Source organism: Pleurodeles waltl, chromosome 5, assembly GCF_031143425.1.
Source record: "Pleurodeles waltl isolate 20211129_DDA chromosome 5, aPleWal1.hap1.20221129, whole genome shotgun sequence".
Classification (NCBI taxonomy): Eukaryota; Metazoa; Chordata; class Amphibia; order Caudata; family Salamandridae; genus Pleurodeles; species Pleurodeles waltl.
In genome coordinates this window covers 1,779,233,206-1,779,246,918 of record NC_090444.1, presented here as the reverse complement: position 1 = coordinate 1,779,246,918, position 13,713 = coordinate 1,779,233,206, and positions in this window count along the sequence as shown.

The following is a 13,713-nucleotide window of genomic DNA, read 5'->3' as shown; positions in this document are numbered from 1 at the left end:
TTATGAGAATGAGGCTGATGACGCTGATGGTGATTTTTTTTTGCGGCTTTAACATTATTATTATTATTGTCAATAATAGTATTAATAATATAAAAAGCAGGTGTTACAGTTAGCTACTCCCAATCATGTTGATTGTACTTATATCAGAAGTTCGAACATTAAGGTGCACCGTAGATCTGATAGTACCTTTGACTTATCTACCCCTATCTTACACTCCTGTGGCCCCTTCCTACTTCCAACAGAAGGAATAATTCACAAACCATTTCCGTCAGCCACTAGAAGCATGCAAGCAGAGAGAAAATTGATTAATTTATCCGAACAGTCAAATAAAACACAATGAATGTCGTAGACCCTTAAGCCTTGCTTAAAATGATCTATCTCAACGAATCCACCACTATCAAGTCCATGATTAACAACTGATTATAATGGTTTATGGTTTTGTTCATGTAGTTAAGAGGACAATTTGTTTATATAGTTAGGACCTAATTCCCGTAGACAAAGTGTTTATTTGGCTAATAACTTTGACGCCGTTTGACAAGTCTTCATGAAATTTTCAAAACCAGTATGCAACTTACTTCAGCCACTGTCTTGAAAGTTTTTGAGTGATCTGTCAAGTGGGGGTTGAGAAAAAGGGGAGCCTTCGAAGTACATTTTTCCCAAGCAATGTCCAATAGGCATTTTGAACTCAACTACAGCCAGAACCGCTGAACGGAATTACACCACATTTGGCAGCAAGGTAGATCTTAGCTCAGAAAGATATATTTATTGTGATTTGCTGCAAATCCATTCAGTGATTTTGAAGTTATTAAAGAAAAAAGGCATTTACATATCTGGGGATGCGGATCCTCAGTGGATCCAACTGATCTCATGTTGAGATATGACTGGCTGCCAACACTTCAACCAGGAATTGCTGGCAGCCACCTTGGTACTCCGACTCAGCCAAATCCCAAGAAATACGTTTTTTTTTAAAACAGACGGTGGCAGGGTAAGAATAGCTTTATCACCTAGACTTGGGGCCAAATTTTTTTTTGTTTTTTTTAAATATTTTGCTGGGAAAACTTGGTAGATTCGTGAATCTGCTTCAAAACATAAAACAAAGGCCCAGCTCTCCCCGTACTGCTGCAATGCTCTTGCTCCTGTTTTCTCCTTGCTTTGCCCCCATTTTTTGTGCCCCTTCTCTTTGCTTTTTCCTTGTTTTTACTGCTTTCTCCTTGCTTTTTCCTTTGTTTTTTGAGTGTTTTCTCCTTGCTTTTCCACAGTTTTCACTCCTTTCTCCTTGCTTTTCCCCCCCATTTTTTGAGTGCTCTCCCTGAAGGCCATACACAAGGGATATTGAATGCATGCAGGTCGTTGGCCTCAGGCCCAGCAGACAATCCCCTGCTGTGTTAAAAAAATAGAAATTCACTGAAAAAAAACAAAAGTTACTGGGACGGTATGGTTAGGAATTAGCATTTACAAAGTCTTAGAAATTCAGTAAACAAAGCAAAGGTTAAAGGGACGGTATAATTTGGATCGGCATTTACATGCACAAAACCATAGAAAATCAGCTGTTATAGTTAGAGTTATTTCTAACTATAGCAGGGGGTTGCATTTAGGTGCCCTAAGTTACCTAATTGCAACCCCCAGCCACACACAGCCCTGCAGCCAACGCCACCCTTGCAGTCAAATCAATGCCTCACACAGCCTGTGGGGGGGTTGGCCAGAGAACCTGGACCTAGGGACCCCATCCCTCAAGGCATTTATTTTTATTAAAGGGGAGGAGGGCTGTGCGGCCTCCCCATTCCCCAGCCTCTTAGGCCCTGGTGACCCCATTCTTCAGGGCCAAACATATAAGTTAAAAGGGGAGAGGAGCAATGAAGCCGCTTTAGGCCCTGAGGCCCCTAACCCCCGGGCTTGTGTATTTTCTTAAGGTGAGGGAGCAATGCTGCTCAAATGTAAAGACTTTCTAAATTAGTACCAAGGAACCAAACAAATCTTCTACTGTAGCTAATTATAATATTGTTCTGACATTTCATTCTCACTGCTGATGTGCCATGAAATATATGGTATCTGCCAGCAACTTTACAAATTTCTGCCTCACATGACTGTACTGCTTTGGATAACATTGACAGGAGGTATAGTCTGCAAGCTAAGCTGCAAACTTGGAGCCTCAGGACTTGGGTCTCAATGTATAAAGTCATTTGCTGATGACAAACTCTGTTACTGCACCATGGCTTTGTTCTATGCATTAAACACATTTTGAGTTGGAATAACCAGTCTGTCTCCCAAAATAGGTTGGGTTTTTCAGTCCACTCCAAATCACAAATTGGAAAGGGCATGAAAGAGTGGGCATCCCCTAATTGCAGGTCACACTGGTATTTATGAATAGTTTGTGAGTGTATTTGCATTTGTGAACCATTAGTTAGTTACCAACACGTCAAAAGAGGTGGTAACCTTGGGACAACTTACTGCGACTTGCGCTGCCTTGCCTTACTCCATATTTATTAAGCCATGAAAAGCCATGCCAAGTGGCTTGAGTGGCCTCATGGATATGAGAGGCTCGCACTGCAGGAGAGTAAAAAAAGTGACGCTTCAGTGACTCATGCCTCTCGTAAATATGACCCCTAGTTTCTAATCTCAGTAGACTGTAAAGTGTATGCCTCAGGGCAAAACCCTTAGGGGCATATTTACAAGCCCCTAGCACTGTCTTAGCATCATTTTATTTTTACGCTAAGGCAGCGCTAGCCAGATAAAAAACATGTTTGCCATTTGAGACTGTTAGCGCGTTTGATCTTATTTGGTTAACTGACATTAATTTATAAGGGGATGCGTTTGTAGGTCGCATGACCTTTTGACTGCACTTAGAGTAGTTCCCACTATGAGAATCCGTACCAATGCAGATGAATAGCAATGACAATCAATGAGATCAACAATCATAGGAATCAGTAATTTCCACTCACTATGACCTTCCGGCCATGAATAACCACACCTTTCTGTAAAAGTTAGAATGTTTATTTCCCTATATTAACAATGCTAATATCACATAGGTTAGTCTCAAAATCAAATGATAAGCATACAGAAACAATACTGGCTGCCCAAATCTCCCAAGGAATCACAGTTTTATCAAGGCTTGGACCACTAAGCATTCTAGGATTACAGTACAAATCAATAGCAAGAATAGCGAAGGAACTGGCATAGACTTTTATTTCATGTAGCGAACATCATCAGTGAATACCCTTACTAACCTCCTGATTAGAATAGCATGTTTGGACATCATGCAAAACAATTTAGTCAACACAAATTTGGAAAAACATCTAACTATGGCCCTATCAAAATGAGTGGTTGGTACCTAGGGACACATGCAAATAGACATAATAACCAGTAACATCATCTTATACATTGCCTCAGTATGGTTCAGCAAGCTATGACAGTCTTTGTTAACTGGACATCGGTTCGGTCAGCAAGGCATCAGAATTCAGCATTAAAGTTCAGGAAAGCAAAGACTCTTCATGCAGTTTGGAAAGAATAATATCTGAACATTCAAAAGAAATGAGGAGAATGGCGCATCTCCTCTCAGTGCAGTCTGGCTAAGTTAGATTCCCTAAAACTACTTCCCATGTTGCTTTTAGTCAAAGAATCGTATGTTTACATTTAGTCCAATGAAAGTAGAACCCCAAATCTAAGAATTTACTAGTCCACTGTTCACATGTCGATGATTGGCTCCTCTTCTCCTGTTTCCATCGTTGGGCTTGTCAAATTACGAATTTGTATCAGCTTATACTCCAATCAGTGCATCCATTGCCTGCTCCTGGGAATCTTGCCTTTACACACACTAAATTTTACAATGTATCCCTCACTAGTACAGTATATTCTAGAAAGCAGTTCTCATTGGAAGGAATTCTAGTTACTGACAGTCCATAGAATGGGAAATCACAGCTTAATTCTCTAAGCAGCCATTTTATAAATCGCCTAAGCAATGCATCTTGACATGTGGCGCTGCAACTAGGACCAAGACCTTGCTAAATTAAGGCCCAAGATCAATAAAGCAAATACATAATACATAACCATTAATATGACATACTACTACATTAACCAAACATGAGCTCAACATTTTACATTAATAAGATGTTAATAAGTACACTTCGTGATCATTGATGGTCACTCAAGTAGGCACATTGTTGAAATGTGTGTATTATGTTAACTTATTTTCAATGGAGATTCAACTCTCAGAATACATGAATATTCATTAATAAAAAATCAGCGTTAACAAGCCCTCCTCTGATGTCTAAATATGTCATCACATCTACATCTTCCCACACAAATGTTCTGCTTCAGCTACAATTTGTCATTTCATCCCTCTTAATCTCCGTTCCCTCTTCGAGTTTTCCCTAAACAAATTTTCCCTTTTCATTTCTTCCCTCTTCTGATAATTTTTCATTTTCTTTGATTTAATCACATGATACAGTTTACATATTCCCCATATTCCAATTAGGCAAATCACAATAATCAATATCCCTTGTATTATTTTCAATATAATCCCTTTCCCCAGGTTGCTGAGCCAATTTCCCACTGAAACAAATCCTTTGCCAACTTTTTCCCAAACACATGGTTCTTTCAATTCTTCCAAATCAGCACTTGCATTAGTCAGATTAATAAGTAAGCTTCTAATGTATTTGCTGTTATCAGGAATATATGAATAGCAATGTTTCGAATTAAGCATTTTGCAAACTCTGCCATCCTTTGCTAAAAGAATGTCTAATGTAAGGCGGTTCTGAAGAGACATAGGGGGTGATTCTAACCCTGGCGGTCGGTGTTAAAGCGGCGGCCAACCCGCCAACAGGCTGGCGGTCCAAAAAATGGAATTCTGACCCTGGCGGGAACCGCCAACACAGCCCGCCAACTTAACACTCCGACCGCCGCGGCGGTACAGACAAACAGCGCGCCGGTCACCGCCAACAGGCAGGCGGCAGACAATGTACCGCCCACACTATCATAACTCACCAATCCGCCACCTTTTCCGGGGCGGGAGCACCGCCGATAAAAACACGGCGGAAACAGACTACGAACGGGAAAACGCTCACCAAAACACACTCCACGAGTACGGAGGACAGCATGGAACCCGAATTAAACATCCTACCTGCTCTCGTCTACCTTCTCATCTACCACGAGTACGAAGTCCGGCGCAGACGACAACGGTGAGTACTGCACCTACGACACACGGGAGGGGGAGGACGAAAGGTTACGGGCACACACATATGCGACCCCCCCCCCCCAATCATGTACTCACCAATGCAGAGCACCAAGTCACAGTGACACCACCCAAACACCCCTGAAAAATGCTAGGACATAATCATATTTGGAATAAATATTTATGTACCAAAAAGCTCCAGAAAATGAGCGTACAACCATGAAAGATATCCACAACAAAACAAATGACATACACATCAGTGTATAACTGAAGTACCAAGTCCTGCACATCCTACGAATTCAGCATGTCCGTGGGCCAAAGTCTTGAGAAACAAGGGCAAAGCCCACACAGGAGACCTGAGTCCTTTGGAGAGAACACTGCAGGGGCATCAGATGTAAAAACTACAGGCACCTCAGGGGGAAGGGAAGGGGGGGGCACCACAGCCACATGAGTCCACGACGCCAGATCCACGAGGAGCCACCATGCCCACGGGACCATCCTGGGGAGTGCAAAGCCACAGTCTCTCAATGTCTCTACAGTGGGTGGGCTGCCCACTGGACCATCCTGGGGAGTGCAAAGCCACAGTCTCTCAATGTGTCTACAGTGGGTGGGCTGCCCACTGGGCCATCCTGGGGAGTGCAAAGCCACAGTCTCTCAAGTCTCTGCAGTGGGTGGATTGCCCACTGGACCATCCTGGGGAGTGCAAAGCCACAGTCTCTCAATGTCTCTACAGTGGGTGGGCTGCCCACTGGACCATCCTGGGGAGTGCAAAGCCACAGTCCATCAGGTGGATGACAGTCTCCACTGGTCAAGGAGGAGGCATGGTGGGCACAGTGAACCATCAACGGTGCTTGAGACGGCGGTGCCCTGTTCAGCGGTGCTTGAGACGGCGGGGCCCAGCGGAGCGGTGCTTGAGACGGCGGGGCCCAGCGGAGCGGTGCTTGAGAGGAAGGGCCCAGCGGAGCGGTGCTTGAGAAGAAGGGCCCAGCGGAGCGGTGCGTGAGAGGAAGGGCCCAGCGGAGCGGTGCTTGAGACGGCGGTGTCCAGCGGAGCGGTGCTTGAGAGGAAGGGCCCAGCGGAGCGGTGCTTGAGAAGAAGGGCCCAGCGGAGCGGTGCTTGAGAAGAAGGGCCCAGCGGAGCGGTGCGTGAGAGGAAGGGCCCAGCGGAGCGGTGCTTGAGACGGCGGGGCCCAGCGGAGCGGTGCTTGAGAGGAAGGGCCCAGCGGAGCGGTGCTTGAGAAGAAGGGCCCAGCGGAGCGGTGCTTGAAATGAAGGGCCCAGCGGAGCGGTGCGTGAGAGGAAGGGCCCAGCGGAGCGGTGCTTGAGAGGAAGGGCCCAGCGGAGCGGTGCTTGACAGGAAGGGCCCAGCGGAGCGGTGCTTGAGACGGCGGGGCCCAGCGGAGCGGTGCTTGACAGGAAGGGCCCAGCGGAGCGGTGCTTGAGACGGCGGGGCCCAGCGGAGCGGTGCTTGACAGGAAGGGCCCAGCGGAGCGGTGCGTGAGAGGAAGGGCCCAGCGGAGCGGTGCTTGAGACGGCGGGGCCCAGCGGAGCGGTGCTTGAGAGGAAGGGCCCAGCGGAGCGGTGCTTGAGAAGAAGGGCCCAGCGGAGCGGTGCTTGAAATGAAGGGCCCAGCGGAGCGGTGCGTGAGAGGAAGGGCCCAGCGGAGCGGTGCTTGAGAGGAAGGGCCCAGCGGAGCGGTGCTTGACAGGAAGGGCCCAGCGGAGCGGTGCTTGAGACGGCGGGGCCCAGCGGAGCGGTGCTTGACAGGAAGGGCCCAGCGGAGCGGTGCTTGAGACGGCGGGGCCCAGCGGAGCGGTGCTTGAGAGGAAGGGCCCAGCGGAGCAGTGCTTGAAATGAAGGGCCCAGCGGAGCGGTGCGTGAGAGGAAGGGCCCAGCGGAGCGGTGCTTGAGAGGAAGGGCCCAGCGGAGCGGTGCTTGAGACGGCGGGGCCCAGCGGAGCGGTGCTTGAGACTGCGGGGCCCTGTTCAGCGGTGCCTATCTCCACGGCGGGGCCCTGTTCAGCGGTGCTCTTCTGAACCGCGGGCCCTGTTCAGCGGTGCCTATCTCCACGGCGGGGCCCTGTTCAGCGGTGCTCTTCTGCACCGCGGGCCCTGTTCAGCGGTGCCTATCTCCACGGCGGGGCCCTGTTCAGCGGTACTCTTCTGCACCGCGGGCCCTGTTCAGCGGTGCCTATCTCCACGGCGGGGCCCTGTTCAGCGGTACTCTTCTGCACCGCGGGCCCTGTTCAGCGGTGCCTATCTCCACGGCGGGGCCCTGTTCAGCGGTACTCTTCTGAACCGCGGGCCCTGTTCAGCGGTGCCTATCTCCACGGCGGGGCCCTGTTCAGCGGTACTCTTCTGCACCGCGGGCCCTGTTCAGCGGTGCCTATCTCCACGGCGGGGCCCTGTTCAGCGGTACTCTTCTGCACCGCAGGCCCTGTTCAGCGGTGCCTATCTCCACGGCGGGGCCCTGTTCAGCGGTACTCTTCTGCACCGCGGGCCCTGTTCAGCGGTGCTCATCCAGCAGGTCAAGGGAGCCAGACCTGGCCTGGACTCCCTGTTCAGTCGCCCTCGGACCGTGACGTTTCTGGACCCTTCGGGGACGGACTCCTGGCCTCCTTAGTGTCCTCCTTCCCAGCTGGGATGTGGCATGTGGGGTCCACCTTCTCCGCGCTCCTGCTGCCCTTCCGCTCCTTTGATGGGGCTCTCGGGCCCTTGCCTCCCCCAGATGGTGTGGGTGGTGAAGTGGCCGCACATTGCTCCTTGGGGGCAGCCCTGTCGGTCCTCGCACGGCGGTCCTTGGTTTTGCGGGTCCTCTTGCCGGGGGGGGGGGCTGGACGTGTCCTTGCTGCTGATCGATGTGTCACTGCTGGCAAAGGGTGGGCTCCAGAACCCAGGCACAACAGTGACACCCGAAGCTGGGCTGGTGGTGGCTGCGGTGCTCTTGGGACTCTTTGAAGATGGATGGGGGAGGTCATCGGGGGGAAAGAGGTTAAGGTTAGCCAGGAAACGTTTTTTAGGGCCAAGGTAAAGGGTAGGAGAAGTAGAGATGGAAGTGGAGGTAGAGGAGGTGGTTGTAGGAGAGTCAGGTGTGCTGTCATTGGGTGAAGGTGCTGGTGCTGTAGGCTGTCGTGAGGTGGATGGCTGTTGGGTGGGTGGCTGCCTGCGTTTGTGTGTCTTGGAAGAGGGGGTGACAGACACAGTGGGAGAGGACACAGGGGACGTGTACATGGCAGTGGGGGTGGTGACTGCACGAGTGTGGACTGTACTGGAGGGTGAGGTGGTGATGGAAGCACTGGCTGATGTTGGGGTGCATGCAGGTGTGAGTGTAGACGTCACAGGGAGGGAGGAGGGAGACGAGGAGGAGGGGGACACAGGGGTGGCAGTGGCTGTTGGCATGTCTGCATCTGGGTGTTGCTCGGGTGAGTGTTTGCGGGATCTGTGGTGCTTGTGTTTGGATGAGCTGCTCTTGGGTGTTGAGGTGTGTGCAGGCTGGTCTGATGGTGTGGATGGGATAGGCTGAGGAACAGGAGACAGAGACAGGCTGGAGGCAGTCAGAAGAGGGAGGCTGGAAACAGGGACAATGGCTGCCGTCAGTGCTGAGGCCAGAGCAGTGAACGCTCGTTGATGGGCAGCCTGACCCGAATGAATGCCCTCCAGGTACGCATTGCTCTGTTGCACCTCCCTTTGCACACCCTGGATGGCATTCAGAAGGGTCGTCTGCCCAACAATGAGCGTCCTTACCAGGTCAATGAGCTCCGCACTGAGGGCAGCAGGGGCAACAGGGGCAGGGGCTGAGGTGCCTGGGGCGAAGGAGACGCGCGCCTTCCTGGGCGAACCGGCACGGAGCGAAGACTGAGGGGCTGCTGGGAGGGCGGGGCTGGTGCGCTGGGTGGCGGCTGTACCTGTAGAGGCGGGGGCACGGATGTTGCCGCCACCCCTAGGGAGCTCCCATCCGAGGACGTGTCGCTTTCGCTGCTCTCACCAGCGGTCCCCGTCGTGGTGCTCCCCTCGGCCTCCGGATCACTGGTGCCCTCGGTGTCTGTTCCTGGGCCCACCGGGGCCTTGTGTCCTGCAGCTCCCTCGTGCTCCGATGCCATATCTCCTCCGCCTGATGATGCTAATGCACACATGCACAAGAAGATGAAGAGAAAGGGTGGGGGGAGAAAAAAGAAGACCAGGTTGAGTGCATGCAATGTCAACACCGTTGGCGGAGAGGACAGACACAGGTGCCTAATGCACTAAGCCGCGCATTCGGGGTACACTACTCAGTACTACTGACTAAGACAACAGGCCAAGAGACGTCAAACGCGCACATGGGAGATGCTGGACCTTCAATGGCTGTACTTGTCACCCTACAGAGGTGGGGGCCGGGGGCACAGGGCCATGCCTAAGGGAGAGGACTACACTACAGAAAGCGCCCTGGTCTAATGTCACCCACAGCCCTCCTCCCCCACCCAGACGCCTCCACTGCGCAGAAAGATAGGAGAATGTGCTGATACTCACCCCCTTGTGTCTGCTGTGATGTCTTAAAGCGCCCATCCAATTCAGGGTAGGCCACCGCCAGGATCCGGGACATCAGGGGGGTCATGGTGCGACTGGCACCCCTCCTAGGTTGGGAGGCAATCCCCAGCAGTGTTTCTGCGGTCTTCCTTGTTCCGCGGCGGATGTCCTCCCACCTCTTGCGGCAGTGGGTGCCCCGTCTGTTGTGGACCCCCAAGGTCCGGACTTCCTTGGCGATGGCACGCCAAATCTCGATCTTCTGATGGGCGCTGACCTATTAGACATGTACAGGGTGGAAAGGAGGAAATCATCAATGGCCTGCATGTTAGATGTAATTGGCCCCCCCCCACCCACTTTGCCATATGGCACATGCTCTCATCTGTCGGGCGTTGCACTCCTCATTCGCCCCCCACCCCACCAACTTACATCCACCCCAATCCACACAGGCATAGCCCATTCCATTAGCACCCAGGGTACTCACTTGTTGGTCTGGAGGACCGTAGAGTAGCGCATACTGGGGGAGGACCCCATCCACGAGCTTGTCCAATTCTTCAGACGTGAAGGCAGGGGCCCTTTCCCCAGTCGCAGCAGCCATTGTATCTTCCAGACCGAGGTCACAGCAGCACTTGCAGTATAGGTCCTCTCCTGTGGATGATCAGGTCTCGAGTGATTAAGCAGATAGAAAATGGCGGTCACGTCCACGGCGGTGCGTACCGCGGCGGTGCGTACCGCGACCGCCGGCGCACTTCGTTATTGGCTCCTGAAACCCATAGGCTTCAATGTTAACCAATGCGGCTTTGCGCCGCGGTCTTCGACCGCCTACCGCCACGGTGTGCCCCGCCAGCGCAGTGACCTCACATCCCATTGTCCCACTTCACAGGTCAGGCAGCCGCCATTTCAAGGGCCCACATGGCTTAATTTTGACTGCGACACACAGGCCTAGGCCTTGCATTGCCACACATACACGCCTTTCAACCCATTGCCATTCTTTAACTGTGCAAGCTGTCTGTACGTACCTGTGGTTTGGCTGACTCTGTGCTCCATGTTGTCCTTCCTAGGCACCGTCCGCTGGGACTTGGGATGAGAAGGAGGAATCCTCGCGTGTACCGACCGCTGGTGGACCTGTCGACAATGGAAGAACGCCATATAATCCTTCGATACCGACTTGACCGTGCCACTATCCATGAACTGTGTGCCCAGCTGGAGCCAGCCCTGATGTCCCCCATCCGCCAACCCACAGGGATTCCCCCTCTGGTGCAGGTTTTGTCAGTCCTCCATTTTTTGGCCAGTGGGTCATTCCAGACCACAGTGGCCATGTCATCTGGAATGTCTCAGCCTATGTTTTCTAAGATTTTGAGCAGAGTGTTGTCTGCCCTGATGAAACTCATGCGGAGCTACATCATTTTCCCCGAGGAGGGTGACTTGCCCACAGTGAAGGGTGATTTCTATGCCCTTGGACATATCCCCAACATCATTGGTGCCATTGATGGGACCCATGTGGCTTTGGTACCCCCAAAAGACGATGAGCAGGTGTACCGAAACAGAAAGAATTATCATTCGATGAATGTCCAGGTGGTCTGTTTGGCTGACCAGTACATCTCCCATGTAAATGCCAAGTTCCCAGGGTCAGTGCATGACGCGTATGTGATGCGAAATAGCAGCATCCCCTATGTGATGGAGCAGCTACAGAGACAACGTGTGTGGCTAATAGGTGACTCTGGTTACCCCAACCTGCCGTGGCTACTGACCCCAGTAAGGAATCCCCGGACAAGGGCAGAGGAACGCTATAATGAGGCCCATGGGCGTACAAGGAGGGTGATTGAGCGAACCTTTGGCCTCCTGAAGGCCAGGTTTAGGTGCCTGCATATGACTGGTGGATCCCTAATGTACTCACCAAAGAAGGTGTGCCATAGTATCGTGGCGTGCTGTATGCTTCACAACCTGGCTTTGCAACGCCAGGTGCCTTTCCTGCAGGAGGATGGTCCAGCTGGTGGTGTTGTAGAAGCCGTGGAGCCTGTGGAGAGTGAAGAGGAGGAAGACTCTGAGGACGACACAGACAATAGGGACAGAGTGATACAACAGTATTTCCAGTAACACCCAGGTAAGAATCACCCACGCCATTTCACAATTGCTTCTAGCCTCCTGCATCTATACTTTCTGTAGTTCCCCACAGATGTTTTTGATTAATTTATGCCTTTCCCTTCCCTTCTCAGTGCTGTCTGACTCAGTACCTGACTTCTGCTTGGTTCGCCCATGAAATACAGCGTATTGACATTGGTATGTTGTCATGACTAATTGACAGAACAGAAATTGAACAGTAATATGTTATCCCTTTGTTAATAATACAGCATGACTCAAAACAGGTTTGTGTGCAAAATGTGATTTATTTACAGTGCTAGATACCGGTACATGTGATTCTAAGGGTGATGGGTGGGGGTGGAGGAATATCCATGGCAGAGTCCAGTTCTCAGTCTCACAGGTGCATTGTTCTTTTGCCTGTGGAAGGATGGAGCATAGGCAGTTCATGGTTGGACAGGGTGGCAATGTGGGACAGTGGGAAGACTTGAGGGGGTATGTCCTGCTGGCGGGGGTCTTGACATCCTACTCTGTCTTTTTCTTTGGTCTCAGGCTCCTCTTACGGGGTGGTTGTTCTTCAGCAGGAGGTGGGGTTCTGGGGGGCTGTCGAGGTGTTGGGACCTCCTGTCCACTAGCGCCGGCGGAGGTGGTAGGCTGTTCCTGGTCCGGCCTAGTGACAGGGGCCCTGTGTGGTGCACCATGGTCCCGCAACGCGTCCTCTATCCTGTGGAGGGCCAGGACGATGGTCCCCATTGCGGTCCCGATGATTCTCAGCTCCTCCCTGAACCCCATGTAGCGTTCTTCCTGCTGTGCCTGGATCTCAGTGAACCTGGCCAGTACCGTCGCCATCGTTTCTTGGGAGTGGTGGTATGCCCCCATGATGGTGGTGAGGGCCTCTTGGAGAGTGGGTTCCCTGGGCCTCTCCTCCCCCCCCTGTCGCACAGTAGCCCTCCGAGCTGCCCGGTTTCCTTCGGCCTCTGTCCCCTGGCCGGTGTGCCCGCTCCCACTGCCCCCAGGTCCCTGTTGTTGTTGGGGTGTCGGGTTAGCCTGGGTGCCCTGTAGTGGCGGACACACCGCTGATTGAGCTGTCCTAGAGACAGAGGCATGGGCCCGCTGGGTGGGAGCTGTGCTGGTGTCGGCAGAGGGGGTCGGGTCTGGTGTGGCCTGTGTCTGGGTGAGGGGAACCGACTGCCCAGAGGTCCCCGATGGTCCGGGCTGGTCATCAGGTTCACTGTCGACAGAGCTGCTATCCTCAGTGTGGGCCTGTTCCGGTGGTGGGATGGACACTTCTGGACCCTCCTGGCTGGTGTGTTGTCGTTCGGGTCCTGCATGGGGTAAGAGAGTTTGGTTATTGTTTCTGTGTGTGCAATAGCATGCGTGTTGTGGGTGCCCTTGTCCCCCAGTGCAGGCATTCCCTGGAGGGAGGTGTTGTGAGGGTATTTAGTTGGGGGGAGGGGTTAGTGCAGTGGTCATGCTTAGGTGATGGGTGCCCATGGTTTGTGTTGGCATGCAGGAGTTGGTGTTGGGATGGGTGGGTTGTGCTGGTGAGACATTGTCAGGAAGGATGTGTGCTGGGGGGTTGGGGGTGAGGGTGGGGGTGTGGGTTGGCATGCTGGTGGGGTGTGGGGGATATAGTAGTTGAGATGGGACTTACCAGAGTCCATTCCTCCGGCTACTCCTGCGAGGCCCTGAGGATGCAGGATGGTCAAGACCTCTTGCTCCCACGATGTAAATTCGGGAGGGGTGGGTGGGGGTCCGCCGCCAGTCTTCTGGACCGCGATGTTGTGCCTGGAGACCATCGATCGGACCTTCCCCCGTAGGTCGTTCCATCTTTTGCGGATGTCCTCCCTATTCCTGGGATGCTGTCCCACCGCGTTGACCCTGTCCACGATCCGCTGCCATAGCTCCGCCTTCCTGGCTATACTGGTGTGCTGCACCTGCGAGCCGAAGAGCTGGGGTTCCACTCTTA